The sequence below is a fragment of the Ranitomeya variabilis genome, chromosome 2, assembly GCF_051348905.1.
Source record: "Ranitomeya variabilis isolate aRanVar5 chromosome 2, aRanVar5.hap1, whole genome shotgun sequence".
Taxonomy (NCBI): Eukaryota; Metazoa; Chordata; class Amphibia; order Anura; family Dendrobatidae; genus Ranitomeya; species Ranitomeya variabilis.
In genome coordinates, this window is record NC_135233.1 from 993,171,768 (window position 1) to 993,186,321 (window position 14,554).

The following is a 14,554-nucleotide window of genomic DNA, read 5'->3' on the forward strand; positions in this document are numbered from 1 at the left end:
AAACATGTTATTTTTAAACAATCAACCATATTTCCATTATATGGCATATTTGGCCTATGAAACTGGGCCTATAATAAAGTAAAAAATACAAACAACATAAAATAAAGGGCCATCCCCAATGAACCATATAGGTTCTTGTAGGTTGGGGGTTGTGATGGCAGGAGGGCACCTTGTGGGGGTTGCATTGGTTGTTGTGCAACCTCAATTTCACCCGGTGGATTGCCATATGCTGAGCCATGATGTAGTACCATGGAATGATACTGTGGTGGAGGATAGTAGTGGCCAGTTGGGTACTGAAATGGATACTCCTGGATAGATGCATGCCCAATTGTGTCTAAAACCCCCAATATGGCCATGTCGACCATACCCATTTTGGGACCAGCCTCCAACAGTGGGTCTGATCAAGTGGCCATATTGGGCAGGTGCAGTATGGTCATAATATTGGGCCTGGACAAATAGTCCAACACCCCACTGTCGACTTGCCTCCTGATGCCTGTGGTTGTTTGCTTTCTCCTGCGCCGGCCATGGTGTGTGATGACAGGAGCCTGGGGTGATGTATCCAGAGCCAAGGTTGGGCTGCTACTGTTGCCCTGGTCCTCTGGATTTGCCTCTTGTATTGCAGATGCCGCTGGTGATGGTGGTGGTTGGGTGCAGCTTGAAGGTGCAGAAGATAGGCCAGCCACTTCTTTACCTTCCCCCACTGGATCTACAGTATATTGACCTCAGAGTCTGATGCTATCTCCCTCTCCGTAAGGTTTGACTCAGTTCTGTTTTTTAAAATAAAGAAGATTTAAATAACCTATACAGATTTGTCCGTAACAGCATATGTAAAATACTTCACTGTTTTGGCAACCAGCATTAAATGATCCCAAATAAAGTGGTACTTGGTATAAAATTAATTTTTTATTATTAACAAAATAGTTAAAAGACATACAGTAAGAAAAAAGTGCTAGATCCAAATAAAGAGGGACTTAAATGACATGGGATGTTCCAATCCAGTAGCCATATATAGAATGAACACATATGAAAAAGTGCAATGATAATTCATTTCAGAGGCCTATTCACAAAAATAGCACTAAAGCATAACATAAGGAGAAATTCCCAATCATGCCCCATTTGTTTTAACTAAATATTGGCTGCATTAGCATACTTGTCCTTGCTGGGAAAACAATCTATGGGAAATAAACCCCTAACACAAATGTCGGATCAACATGGGTTTGGTGATACCTCAAAAGAATTAAGTGTGAATGGCACATTACCTAATGTTGGCCGCGTGGAGACGACTCCCGAAGAAGCATTGTGAAACTTGCATCAAGGCAGAGGGACGCCAGGGATCTCCAGTCGGTTCACACTTTTTTGTTAAGTATATAATTCCACATGTATTAATTCATAGTTTTGATGCCTTCAGTGTGAATGTATAATTTTCATAGTCATGAAAATACAGAAAAATCTTTAAATGAGAAGGTGTGTCCAAACTTTTGGTCTGTACTGTATAGATTTATATACTGCATTTTTTGGATTATAAAACGCTCCGGATTATAAGACCCACTCCAAGTTTTAAGGAGAAAAACAGGATTTTTTTTTAAATAAAATGGTGACGCTTATAATCCATGCGTCTTATGGCTCACCGGGGTGGGGGGGTGGCTGCAGTGAAGCGGGGTCCCAGGGTCACTGCTGGAGGAGTGGGGTGATGCTGCAGGCCGCAGGGTGGGATGAGGAGGTGTTCCGATGTGCGGCGTGCCGTTGCTGGTGTCCGCTGCTGCTGCGGGTGTCCGGTGCTGCGGGGGTGTCTGGCGCTGCATGGGGTATCCGGCAATGCTGTGGGGGTGTGCAGTGCTGCTGTGGGTGTCTCTGGTGCTGCGAGGGCTCTGCTGACATTTTGTGTTTGGTTTCCTATGCGGTGGACGCGGGGAAAATGGCCGCCAGGGGGCAGCGCATGCGCAGATGGATATCTCGGCACCAAGATCTCTGGAGATGAGATCTCAGTGCTGAGTTCTCAGCTCCCGAGATCTTGTTGCCGAGATCTCCATCTGCGCATGTGACGCTCCCCCGTCGGCCATTTTCAAGGAGTTCACCGCTAAGGAAATCATGGAACTGCGGGGGCTCTGGCCTTTGACAAAATGTCAACAGAGCCCCTGCAGCACCAGAGACACCCACAGCATTGCTGGACACCCCCTCATCCCAGCCTGCGACCTGCAGCAACAGTACTGGTAAGGTATATCTGTATTATAAGACACACACCCATTTTCCTCCAAAATTTTTTGGGAAAAAAGTGCATCTTATAATCCTAAAAATGCGATAGCTTATTCTCTACTTTTCTGAACATAATTTGCCATCAAACTCAACCATACCCAAAAGGCTCACGCCGCCTTTATCTACTCCCCATTTTCTCAAGATGGTTGTACCATCATTGTAAATAAACACCTGTAATTGGTGTCACCCTCACCTCGTTGTAGATTATTAGCTCTGAAGATCAGGGTCGTCGTTATTTTTGCATTAATTGTTTGATTATCTTAAACGTATTAACTTTTGACTGTTTTATATGAACTGTCTCATAAATGTGTTTGTGATATATAAATAGAGGTTATTATTATTAGTAGATTGAAGATTGTGAAATTCAAGCTGTTAACTTTGCCATGAGTAGAAGTAAAGAATCTTTTGCATAGGCACAACTGCACAAACGAGGGTTTGCTACTGTGCTGACACAAGGTGGGGTAGGGTGAACACGACAAGCTGCTGGACTGTGAGAGAGGTGCAAGCGGAAATGTTATGGTCGGTTGAGAAAGATGGGGTGTTCTTGGTATGTAAGATCAGTCAAAAATAGTAGGCATGTCCAACTCTGTATCAGCTGACAGGCTCTTAATCACCCCAACTGTAGGAGGTAAACAAGTGGAGGTTATCCAGCCAGAGACCTGTGTTACAACACTTGCCACTGTGAGGGAGGAGGAAGAATCAGAAGATGCAGGTGATGGGGTGGATGGTGATTGGTGAGACCCGCTAGTCTGCATTTTAGCACAGTAACATTCCCAGATTAACGCATGTTGATTGAGCATGTTCCAGCTCATGCATGTAGTTCTGAAATTATTTCATTTTTTCACTCTACTAGGTTGTTTTTAAAAAAAGTTGACAGATAACATGATTTTTTAGATTTTTGCAGGTCTGAAAAAAGACCCAAGATAGCCAACTGCAGAACCATGAATGCTGCTGTCCACTGCCAGAGTTGGGCCTCAGGATTCATTGGTTGTTGTGGTTGCATAACTCTGTGTCTACATAACTTCCTCATCTTCCTCCTCTGCTGAGCTGCTCAGCTGCATGCCTCTGGGTTTACACCAAGCGTGATCTACTACCTCATTGTCATCCTCTCTGTTCTCCCACTCCTCGCCCTGAGAGTCACCCTCCTCTTCCTGCCTTGACAGCACAGTGCAGTCCGCGGGCACCTCAAATATCGGAGTCTCGACACAAATGGATCACCTTCACCCAATCAGGTTAACGTCATTGGGTTTGGTTTGTGCTTCGACAAAACTTTGTCCGACCATGGATCAAAGTGAGAAAAAATTTGACCATCAGTGCAGATGATTTCCTCCTCTTGACTCTATGAATCTTTTGAGTACAGTTCCTATGCCCATGGCATGCAATGTGTAAATAGATCTGCAGACTCAGCCATCTGTGGTTCCCAACAGTCAGTTGGGAACCACAGATGGTTGGAGAGTTGTGATGTGGGGGAAAAAAGGATAAATGGGGTGCCACCACTGAGGACTGTACTGTGTGTGATGTTAAGGTGGAAGAAGAAGAGCAGAGGCCACTTGATGCAGTGCTTGCCATCTACTGGAGCACATGTTCTTTCTGGCCCTCATCTACAAAGCATACCGTTGTACAACTGCCAAAGAAAGGGAGCGGAGTTGCCCGTCCAATAACAGAAGTTGTAAAAATGCTGCACAAATTCTGACTGAAGCAAAACAAACCGACTTCTCATCCCTCATATCATACCTGTCTCACAACCGTAAACAACTAGTCAGTGCTTTCAATTCTTTCCTGGGTCCACTAGTACCCCCTCCCTCTCTTCTCATCTCAGCTAAGTACTTTGCTTCACCACCTGTAAACTTGACACAATAATGTCCCACCTTATTCCAAACTTTACCACAGTCTTCATGACAAGACTAACCCACCTCTTCAGCCTGTCACTATCAAGTGGTGTCTTCCATCCTGATTGAAACATACCTTGATCACACCCAACCTCAAGAAGCCCACCCTTGACCCATCCTCTGTGTCTACCTATCACCCCCCACCATATCATTTCTCCCCTATGCCTCCAAACTACTGGAACAACACGTCCATTTTGAACTGTCCTCCCTCCTCTCCTTTTGCTCCCTCTTTAACAGCTTACAATCTGACTTAACACTGCACAATTCTACTGAAACTGCCCTGACTAAAGTCACCAACGATCTACTAACCACCAAATGAAAGTGACACGAGTTTGTCCTCCTCCTTCCCCTGGACCTGGCATCTGTCTTTGACACTTTCTGATCTGTTGACATTACAGACTTGGCCCTTTGTTGGATCTCTTCATACTTAACAGACAGGACATTCAGTGTCTCCCTCTCACATACCCACCTCCTCATCTCTCCCCCTGTGTGTCTATGTCCACCAAGGTTCAGTTGTAGGCCCGGGAACTATACTTAGAGGGTGCACGCTTGCGCTCTGTCCCTCTTAAAAGGACCGCTCACATCAACCTAAGGTATTCCCAATCTATAGCTGGGTGACACCTTCTATTTAAGGCTTCTCCACCATTTGCTTTAACCTGTCTGTGCCCGTCTGCTCAAACCTGTCTGTGCTCTTCTGTCCATCAGCCAGTCTAGATCGCACCTGCCAATTCCCATCTGTCTAACACCCGGTCCAGCCCACAACTGCTTGTGCTTTTCTGTTCCTCATCCGGTCCCATCTGTACCTGTGGTTCCAGAGTGCCTACAGTGCCTGCTTGCATTTTTAATTCCTCCTTTGGGTTGTAGCAGCTTACCCGCTGTAGGTGGTCAGCTGCCTCCTTTTGTAGGTCAGTCATGGAGTAGCACCTGGTGCCAACTCTTTGTACCTTCTTGGGTTGCAGTTTTCGCCTGCTGACGCTCGTCCCAGTAGGGATTTGGTAGGCCACCTGGTTCCAGGCTTTCAGAGGGATATGGAACATTTCCTTGGAGTCAACTACCTGTGATACTATCCTTAGATTTTTTTGACAATAGTAGTCTATGAAATTTATATGATACTTGTGCCACCTGACTGTGGCTGAGTATGAAAACAGGTAGAGGTGTTGCATTTGGTATCAGAGTTCCCAGCAAAGGGGCCCTACACTGATCCCTCACCCACCTCGTCTCACTGTGACATTCAATTGAAAGCTGTAAATGCTGTCCCAGACTACGATACCTCATGCCTGGCTGATTGCTGCAGTTCCAAGCTGCAATTTGCATTGTGGGTGAATTGAGGCCACTTTCCTGGTGTCTGCCCTTCATTTGATGTGTTTTGGCAGGATTTGGGGCCGTTATAAGGTTTCGTGCATGTGTTTGTTTTTGCCTCCCATTGACCTGAATGGCGTTCGGTTATGTTTGGTGAATATTCGATGAATTAATCCGTGAATATTGCAAATTCGGCAATCATAATCTGACTGGAACATTGAAATATTTGCTCATCTCTAGTTCTAATGTAACAAAGTAGGTAAAAAGCCAAGGGGAGTAAATACTTTCGCAATCCACTGTAGGAGTGAGCGCCTCTACTATGTCCTCTCAACTTTTAGTAATAAATTGTAGTCAAATATTAATTCATTAATTGGATACACTCCATTTGTGTAAAAAAAAGATTTTCCTGTGCATTTATTCTGTCATTGAAATCAGTCATTAAAAAAAATGTAAACACTTTTATTGGTTTCAGGTCATACAATGAGCACAGATTATCATCCATTTTAGAAGCATTTAATTAAAATCACATTTAGTAGAAAAAGTTAAAACATCCAATTGCTTGTTATGTTGAAATGTTACATTCTGTTCATTAATACATTCACGGAATAAAAGATCTGCTATGGCAAACAATTGACCCTCATTCACGTGACACAACAATAAATTGGAAATGTTAGTCCCCCAAATTCTTTTCTATTTCTACAAAATATTAGGTGTCTTAAGTATAGAAAGTACGGTACATTAAGAACTTGCTGCAAATCTTTTGCAAAATCAAATCAGGTAATCTGACGGTTCCATTCATTGCTCAATGTATTTTAATGAGTTGTTCCCAAAATAACAAGTTATCCCTTATCTATATAATAGGTGATAACTTACTAAGTTACTGGGGGTAGCTGCTAGGACCCCATGTGATAATGAGAATGGGTCTCTTCCGCACCCTCTTCTAAAGAGTGAAGGCACTTATCCTTTAGCTGTTGGCAAGTTATTCCCCTTGTTATTTTGGGAATAACCCTTTAATAGAACTGACTGTTAGTGTGGTTACTCCTTAGGCAATGCACTTATGCATCATAGTTTCCATTTAGATATAATCTGCATATTTTTAAGGTACTCTGCAAAAACTTTATCTTATCAACATAAAGATATTAAATGTATATAATGTTTCCATATAATATAGTCCATTTATATTAACAAGTGCAATGTGGGTTCAGTAAGGGCCCTTTCACACTGTGCTTTGTCCTACGTTCAGTGGTCCATTCGGGGATAATGTCCAAACCCACTGCAAAATGGATTTCGGGGGTATGCGTCGATTGGGCTAATGACTATAATGGTGCCGAAAGAGTCAACATGGGCTCTGATGTGCATCATTTTTGGGTGTATGCGCCTACTGGAGGTGGACACGCAGACGCAGTCTGCATACACCCAAATCCTATTTTGTGGGCGTATTCGGCATTTATTCATCAGACAACTATCTCTCCTGACTCCCGAAATTTGAACTGCCTAATCCTTACCTCTCCCACAACATTATTTGTTGGTGGAGAACCAGGAAGCCCTCATGTGCATCACAAGGTTGACCAGTCTCGCCAAAATTGGCAGGTTCGACAAACTTACATCTACAATGTTCTGGGGCCATATGATTGGCCAATCATACAGAATTATGCTGACATGAGATGCACAAAATTTATTATAAGGTGCATGCTCAATAATTATCTAGGCGCATCACTGTCTGTGCACCAGGAAATTCAATCTAGGTTTAAATCAGTAAGCAAAAAGTCACAAATTATTACAAAATTGCCAGGTGCACCATAATTTCTAACTTTTTTATGCCATTTTGTAGCATAAACTGTTTGAATTCTCTTACTCACGCTTGTTCACTGTCAGTTCAGAGCAGGTCCTGCAGAATAGTGTTCTGGAAGTTTACTCTTTATCCAGACACATTACAGTAACCCATAGAAATGTTTGAGGTTTAAATGACATAGGTTTCTCCAAAATCCTTTGTGTTTGTCCAAATGGGACATAAATTTGAGTGGGAAAAAAATCTGTGACTAATTATAATACCTGCATGAATTACAGTATATACAGATTTGTTGCACATTTTGTTACTGATGAATTGTATACCGCAGTTCAATTTCCTAACCCACTTTGCTGATACTGTAATAAGCTAAGTATTTTTTTCTGAAAGAGTCTATGGTGTGTATATATATATATATATATATATATATATATATATATATATATGCAGCGCCCCAGAGTCCTGGTCGTTGCAGTACTGTGGCTCCGCCACTATGGGGAGCTACGGTGCGTCCGATGGCACTGAAGGAGCTCATCTGATCAGGTATCACAGTCACCAATACATTTCACAGCAGGGCCTCCGGGGGGAGCTAAGGGTGCTATTCATTAGGCCACTCCCCACCATAGTGGGTAAACTGGGGGTCAGGCAGGAAGTTAGATGAGAAAGCTGACTGGGTTGGAACCAGGCAACACCTTGTGGCAGAGGGTGTTGTGAGGGGAAGATACAGTAGGGTCTCTGTCAGGGGTGGGATCCTGACAGAGGCTTGGCATTGGAAAGAACGTAACGGGTCCGCGCCAGCTCCGGGAAGCGGCGGGGCCCAAGAAAGGACTAGAAGCAAGATAGATTGTGCTGAGTGAGAAACGAGATCAAGCGATAGGAGAATTCCAGTAGGGGTCGTGCTGTAAGACCGGAGCAACACCCTACTGAGGCGCAATACCGGTGGCCGGAACGCCGAGGGAGTAGAATAATATTCAGCTTCAAGCAATACTCCAAACCGCGGCAGGACAGTCAGTTTAAGGCGGGCTGTCTAACACATATCACCTATGCAGTCTTGGGAGGCAATTGCGGGAGAGGGGCGTCTCTAGGGTCCCGGAAGAACTCCAGGCCTACCCGACAAACGGGTGCCGTCCCAACCAGAACATCGGGGAAGGACGGAGGATTAGCAGAACATCATCTAATTCGAGTTGTGAGGGAACATCAGAAACAGACACAACAGTTGTGGGGTACTTTCCGTAAGCACAGCAGGGAAGGACTACAACACATAGCGCTAAGAAGGAAGGCACCGATTTCCACCTGTGAAGTGTACTCTGGAGGTGCCATTGGACCGGCCGGACTTGCGCAGCCTGGTGAACCGTATTCTGGACTGAGGACTCAGAGATCTCCAGTAAAGAGGTAAAGAGACTGCAACCTGGTGTCCTCGTTATTTACCGCGACCTGCACCCACAACTGCACCGTTACAACACCACTTATTGCACCGGACGTCCCCCACTGACGGACAGGGCCACGGACCGGGTCTAGCCACCGTGACAACCCCAGAACTGAGACCTAGAGGCCTGGCTCCGGGCACCCCTCGGCCCTGCGGCGGTGTGGGGGCGCTCCAAATCTTGGCGTCACGAACAGGATCTACTTAAGCCTGAAGAATCAGGTCATGTGTGCCTTGGAACTGTGATTTGTTGTGCTTGGACTGTACTTTATTGCAAAGACTGTGCTGCGCCATTTACCGCCAAAAGTTCCCGCCAAAAACCGCCGCCATTGCTACGCCAGAGAAGCAGGAGGGCGTGCCATGGGAGGAGACTACCAAAGTGGCGCCAGAAATGGTGATCGCCCCCTGCGCCTCTTGTTGCAAAGCGATGACCTGCCTCAAAGCAGAGAACCGCCCCCTGACTTGCGATGGCGGGAACGAGGTGAAGAAGGAGCCCGACCTCGGAGAAATGGCGGAGTCCGATGCATGCATTGCCGCCGATCAGCAGACCATGATGAAGAACAGCGAGTGCCGGAACGGGGAAGGAGCAGTCCCGGTTTGCCCTCGTTTACCGGAGGCGGACCTGTGTCCCCTGCAGCTGGGGGATCCGAAGCTCCTGGAACAGATAGCAGAGCTGAGTCCACCAATCCCGACCTCGGAGTCAGCGGAGGAGGAACCACAGCGAGCGGAGCAGCGTTCGGGGACCGCATTGGAGGAGCCGCGGTCCGAGCAGCAGCCGACTCCAGCGTTCTTGTCAGCGGACCGGTTCGACACCAGTGGAACCACATCAGGCCCAGGTACGACAGATACCCCTGCCCCCATGCTCGATCCCGCTCCCGCGACTGATCCTCCCCGCAGCAGTAATCCTTCATTCACCATCGAGCGGGTGGTCCTCGGCCCCAGCGCGATCGGGAAGTTGTTGCCGCCGCTACCAACCAGGTGGGGGGAGCCCATAGAGATGGGCCCGGACGGAGTGATGTTCCGGTGGGACACCCCCTGGGTTGAGCAGGATGGGGTTCCGGTGGATGGTCTCACCATCGCGATACTTACCTGGGACCAGTATAATCAATGTGTGCTCCAGCACTGGAAACAGCGAGGTGAAGTTGAACAACGGGAGACGCAACGCAAGAAGTTTGTACATGGTGGGAAGGACGTGGTAAGGCGGGGAATCGTGTCGGCCTTCCACCCCAGGAAAGGATGGGGCTCTATACAAGAATCGGGTCTATTGACTGGCGTCTTTGTTGCTAGTTACGACGTGGAAACTCCCTGCTGTGATCGGGATGGCGAACCATTACGGGAAGGGGATCAGGTGACGTACACCCGTCACCAGAACGCACAAGGATGGCGTGCCCGGAATGTGCAGCGATGTGAGCCTGAGAGAGTCTCACCTGTGGCCCCAATTATGGTTGATCCAAATTTGCCAGATCTCGTTACTGTCTCCACTGTGCGCTTTGTAGTAGCTCCCAAACTTGCCCGCCGGGTTAGTCTTCAAATCCAGACACCGAGTGACCTGGTGGCCCCTGCGGGGCTTGCCGCTGGAATCCGTGCCACAGTGGCCGGGGCCCAGGGGCCAAGGCCGCCTGAATAAGAATAAACCTCGGAAACCTGAAAATGTATATAGTTACTGTTTTCCTGTTTGTTGGCTGTTGCTAAACCCGTCCAGGGTTAACTCTTTATGGATCCCTCTGCTGATCCGGGATCCCTATTGTTTGTTTGTTTTTCCCAAAAGTTTTGCACAAGTTTTAAAAACGGTGAAATCATGAACTGTGCATGATCCGAACTCCTTTGTATATAGTTTGCACCTTATTAAAGGTGCTCCCTACTGGTTTTACTTAAACAAAGACTCTTTGCGAAGATACCGTACCGGAACCTTTGCTGAGCATGGGCTGGTAGTCTGAGAAGACGAACTACCTCAGAAAGACTTGATCCTCTCTTAAAGGGGATGTTCATTTGTTGCACGTAATTGGTGATATTGCTTTAAGACCGGTAGCAATAATGTCGATGGAAGAAAATGATGATAATATTGACATGTAGAAGTTATATGTATGCCATTAGTTAATTGTAAAGGAATGCTGATAATGTTTTCTGAAAGAAGAAAAGTAAAGGGAAGTAATGAGAAAGTTTAAAGTTGTGAAAAGAAGATAGTTGATAATGTTGATAAGAAAAGGGGGGGATAGAAGGTAAACCCCGCGTTCCCCATCGAAAGTTAGTCATGTGTTACTAAGGACAGAAAGTGAACCCGTAGGGGTTAGTGAGTGAGTCCTTATGGGAGCCAAGTAGAGCCGGCTCAGTGTTCTCAAACTGAAAGAAAAGTTATGTTCTATACTGTGTATAGTAGTTGAAAAGGCAGTAGGCCCTGGCTGAACGGGGCGGTCCTGTAACAGAAAGGAGAGGCAGTAGGTCTGGTGCCGATAGGACAGGCGGTCCTGCAGATCCAAAGTAGGAGAATGAAAAAGTTAAAATACCTTATAATGTGATTATAGGAAGGTCTTTAGCGGATTAAGAGTGTATATCCTTAAAGGCAAAGTTAAATTATTGGTCAATAATGTTTGCACTTAGTAGAATACCCGGTTGGGTAAGAAAAGCTAATTATAGCATGTTGCTATGATATTTAATTGTGTTTGTAACGTTCAAGTGTCCTCACCTCCCATAAAGGGAAGCCTGTTCAAGTATACTTATTGTTATTGCACTCAACAAAATTGTATGTCTTTTTGCTAACTTGTATTGTTGTTTTTCTTCCCAGTCCCGGAGTACTGTGTTTAACCAGGGGGGAGTGCAGCGCCCCAGAGTCCTGGTCGTTGCAGTACTGTGGCTCCGCCACTATGGGGAGCTACGGTGCGTCCGATGGCACTGAAGGAGCTCATCTGATCAGGTATCACAGTCACCAATACATTTCATAGCAGGGCCTCCGGGGGGAGCTAAGGGTGCTATTCATTAGGCCACTCCCCACCATAGTGGGTAAACTGGGGGTCAGGCAGGAAGTTAGATGAGAAAGCTGACTGGGTTGGAACCAGGCAACACCTTGTGGCAGAGGGTGTTGTGAGGGGAAGATACAGTAGGGTCTCTGTCAGGGGTGGGATCCTGACAGAGGCTTGGCATTGGAAAGAACGTAACGGGTCCGCGCCAGCTCCGGGAAGCGGCGGGGCCCAAGAAAGGACTAGAAGCGAGATAGATTGTGCTGAGTGAGAAACGAGATCAAGCGATAGGAGAATTCCAGTAGGGGTCGTGCTGTAAGACCGGAGCAACACCCTACTGAGGCGCAATACCGGTGGCTGGAACGCCGAGGGAGTAGAATAATATTCAGCTTCAAGCAATACTCCAAACCGCGGCAGGACAGTCAGTTTAAGGCGGGCTGTCTAACACATATCACCTATGCAGTCTTGGGAGGCAATTGCGGGAGAGGGGCGTCTCTAGGGTCCCGGAAGAACTCCAGGCCTACCCGACAAACGGGTGCCGTCCCAACCAGAACATCGGGGAAGGACGGAGGATTAGCAGAACATCATCTAATTCGAGTTGTGAGGGAACATCAGAAACAGACACAACAGTTGTGGGGTACTTTCCGTAAGCACAGCAGGGAAGGACTACAACACATAGCGCTAAGAAGGAAGGCACCGATTTCCACCTGTGAAGTGTACTCTGGAGGTGCCATTGGACCAGCCGGACTTGCGCAGCCTGGTGAACCGTATTCTGGACTGAGGACTCAGAGATCTCCAGTAAAGAGGTAAAGAGACTGCAACCTGGTGTCCTCGTTATTTACCGCGACCTGCACCCACAACTGCACCGTTACAACACCACTTATTGCACCGGACGTCCCCCACTGACGGACAGGGCCACAGACCGGGTCTAGCCACCGTGACAACCCCAGAACTGAGACCTAGAGGCCCGGCTCCGGGCACCCCTCGGCCCTGCGGCGGTGTGGGGGCGCTCCATATATATATATATATATATATATATATATATATATATATATATATATATATACTTTTCCTAGCAGTCTTCTCCTCTGCCTAAATTCTGTATAGAGGTGGTGAATGACATTCTTAAAGACAACCTATCACTAGTGATGAGCGAGTATACTCGTTGCTCGGGTTTTCCCGAGCATGCTCGGGTGACCTCCGAGTATTTGTTATTGCTCGGAGATATAGTTTTCATTGCCTCAGTTGCATGATTTACGGCTTCCAGATGCGCTGAATACATGTGGGAATTCCCTAACAAACAGGCATTCCTCACATGTATTCAGCGTATCTGGAAGCCGTAAATCATGCAACTGAGGCGATGAAAACTATATCTCCGAGCAATAACAAATACTCGGAGGTCACCCGAGCGTGCTTGGGAAAACCCGAGCAACGAGTACACTCGCTCATCACTAGCTATCACCAAAAATTCAATTAAATTTAAAAAAATAAAAAATAAAATTATATGTGTGTGTGTTTAGTTATTTTAGATAGATTACTGCTTAAAAATGTATTTTTTGTAACTCTTTTTCAATAGAAGCACCCAGCGGCTTCTCACCGATCCCTCTGCACCATACATGCTTCTTACTCCCATGCAGAGAGACCAGAAGCGAGCTGCTCCAGGATCCATACTACTACTTTATTAGGTTTATCTCTGCTTGCCTGCTGATTCACTATCTTCCATTGTCACTCTGGTCTGTGCTCTGATCAGAGTGGAAACCCTGCAATCATAGCAAAAACCAATGTGATGCTGATTGACAGAGAAGCAGCTGACAGGCAGGGACAACTGTAATAATATACTTACCACTGGTGGAGCATCGTTGATCGATTTCCTCAGAAAGTGCAGTGGTGTCCCCGATGGCAGCGTATAGGAACTCTTCTTGGTCTCTCTCCTCGCTAAGCAGTGAGATCTTGCAAGTGGGATCTCACCCTACAGTGGGAAGGGAGCCCAAGAAGTGTTCCCATACACGGCTCCCGGGGATACCGCTGCACTTTCTGAGAAGATCGATCACCGATACTCCAACTTGAGTAAATGTATATTATTATAGTTGTCCTTGCCTATAAGCAGCTTCTTTGTCTATAACTATCACACTGGTCTTTGTTATGATTGGAGTGATTTCACTTCTAGCTGCAAGACCACGCTACTGAGAGCATTAACGTCAATTCTGTGCTGCGGAGTGAGGTAGCACCACTCGGCGTCATAGGAAATGGCGGTGACTTCTTACTTCTAGTTGGATTAGCATATCATTTGCATTTTTTCACCACATTAAGTCCTTTCCTCGCTGACTTTTTAGTGACTTATATTTAGAATTTGGTTTCTTTTTTAACTAGTAATATATTAAAATAACAAAAGGCAGAGACTTTTTTTCGGTGATAGGTCCCCTGTAAGTTTACAGTTTCTGTGCTCTGACTTTACTGCTGTCAGTTCCAGGCACTACTGACTGAATGAAGACAGATCCATGTTCAGTACCCAAATATGTAGCGTGATAAGTGCAATAAAGCTTAAATAATATAATACATTTAGAAAATATATGTTTATAATATATGTTTGTATAATTATTTTTTCTTTGCGAATGACTTAAGCATATTGTCTAAATTAAAAGCAAATACATGTGCAATACATGGCGCAAAACTACAGGGTAAAAAAGCAAGCACTTAGCGAGCATGTAAGAAGCTATTGTAAACTATATGCGCTAGAGACTGATAATGTAAAGAGTAACTCTGCTAATATAGTACTGGTGGTAACCATTCACACATTCCGAGAATTTCAGAAATGCTGTTCCCATATGTATAAGCACCCAATCGGCAGATATATTTTTCTAGAATAAAACTCTGTAGGTGCCGAACACATTCTTTACTCTAAGCTTCCCTGATAAATGTGAAAAAATAAGAAAAATAAGAAAATGCGCTC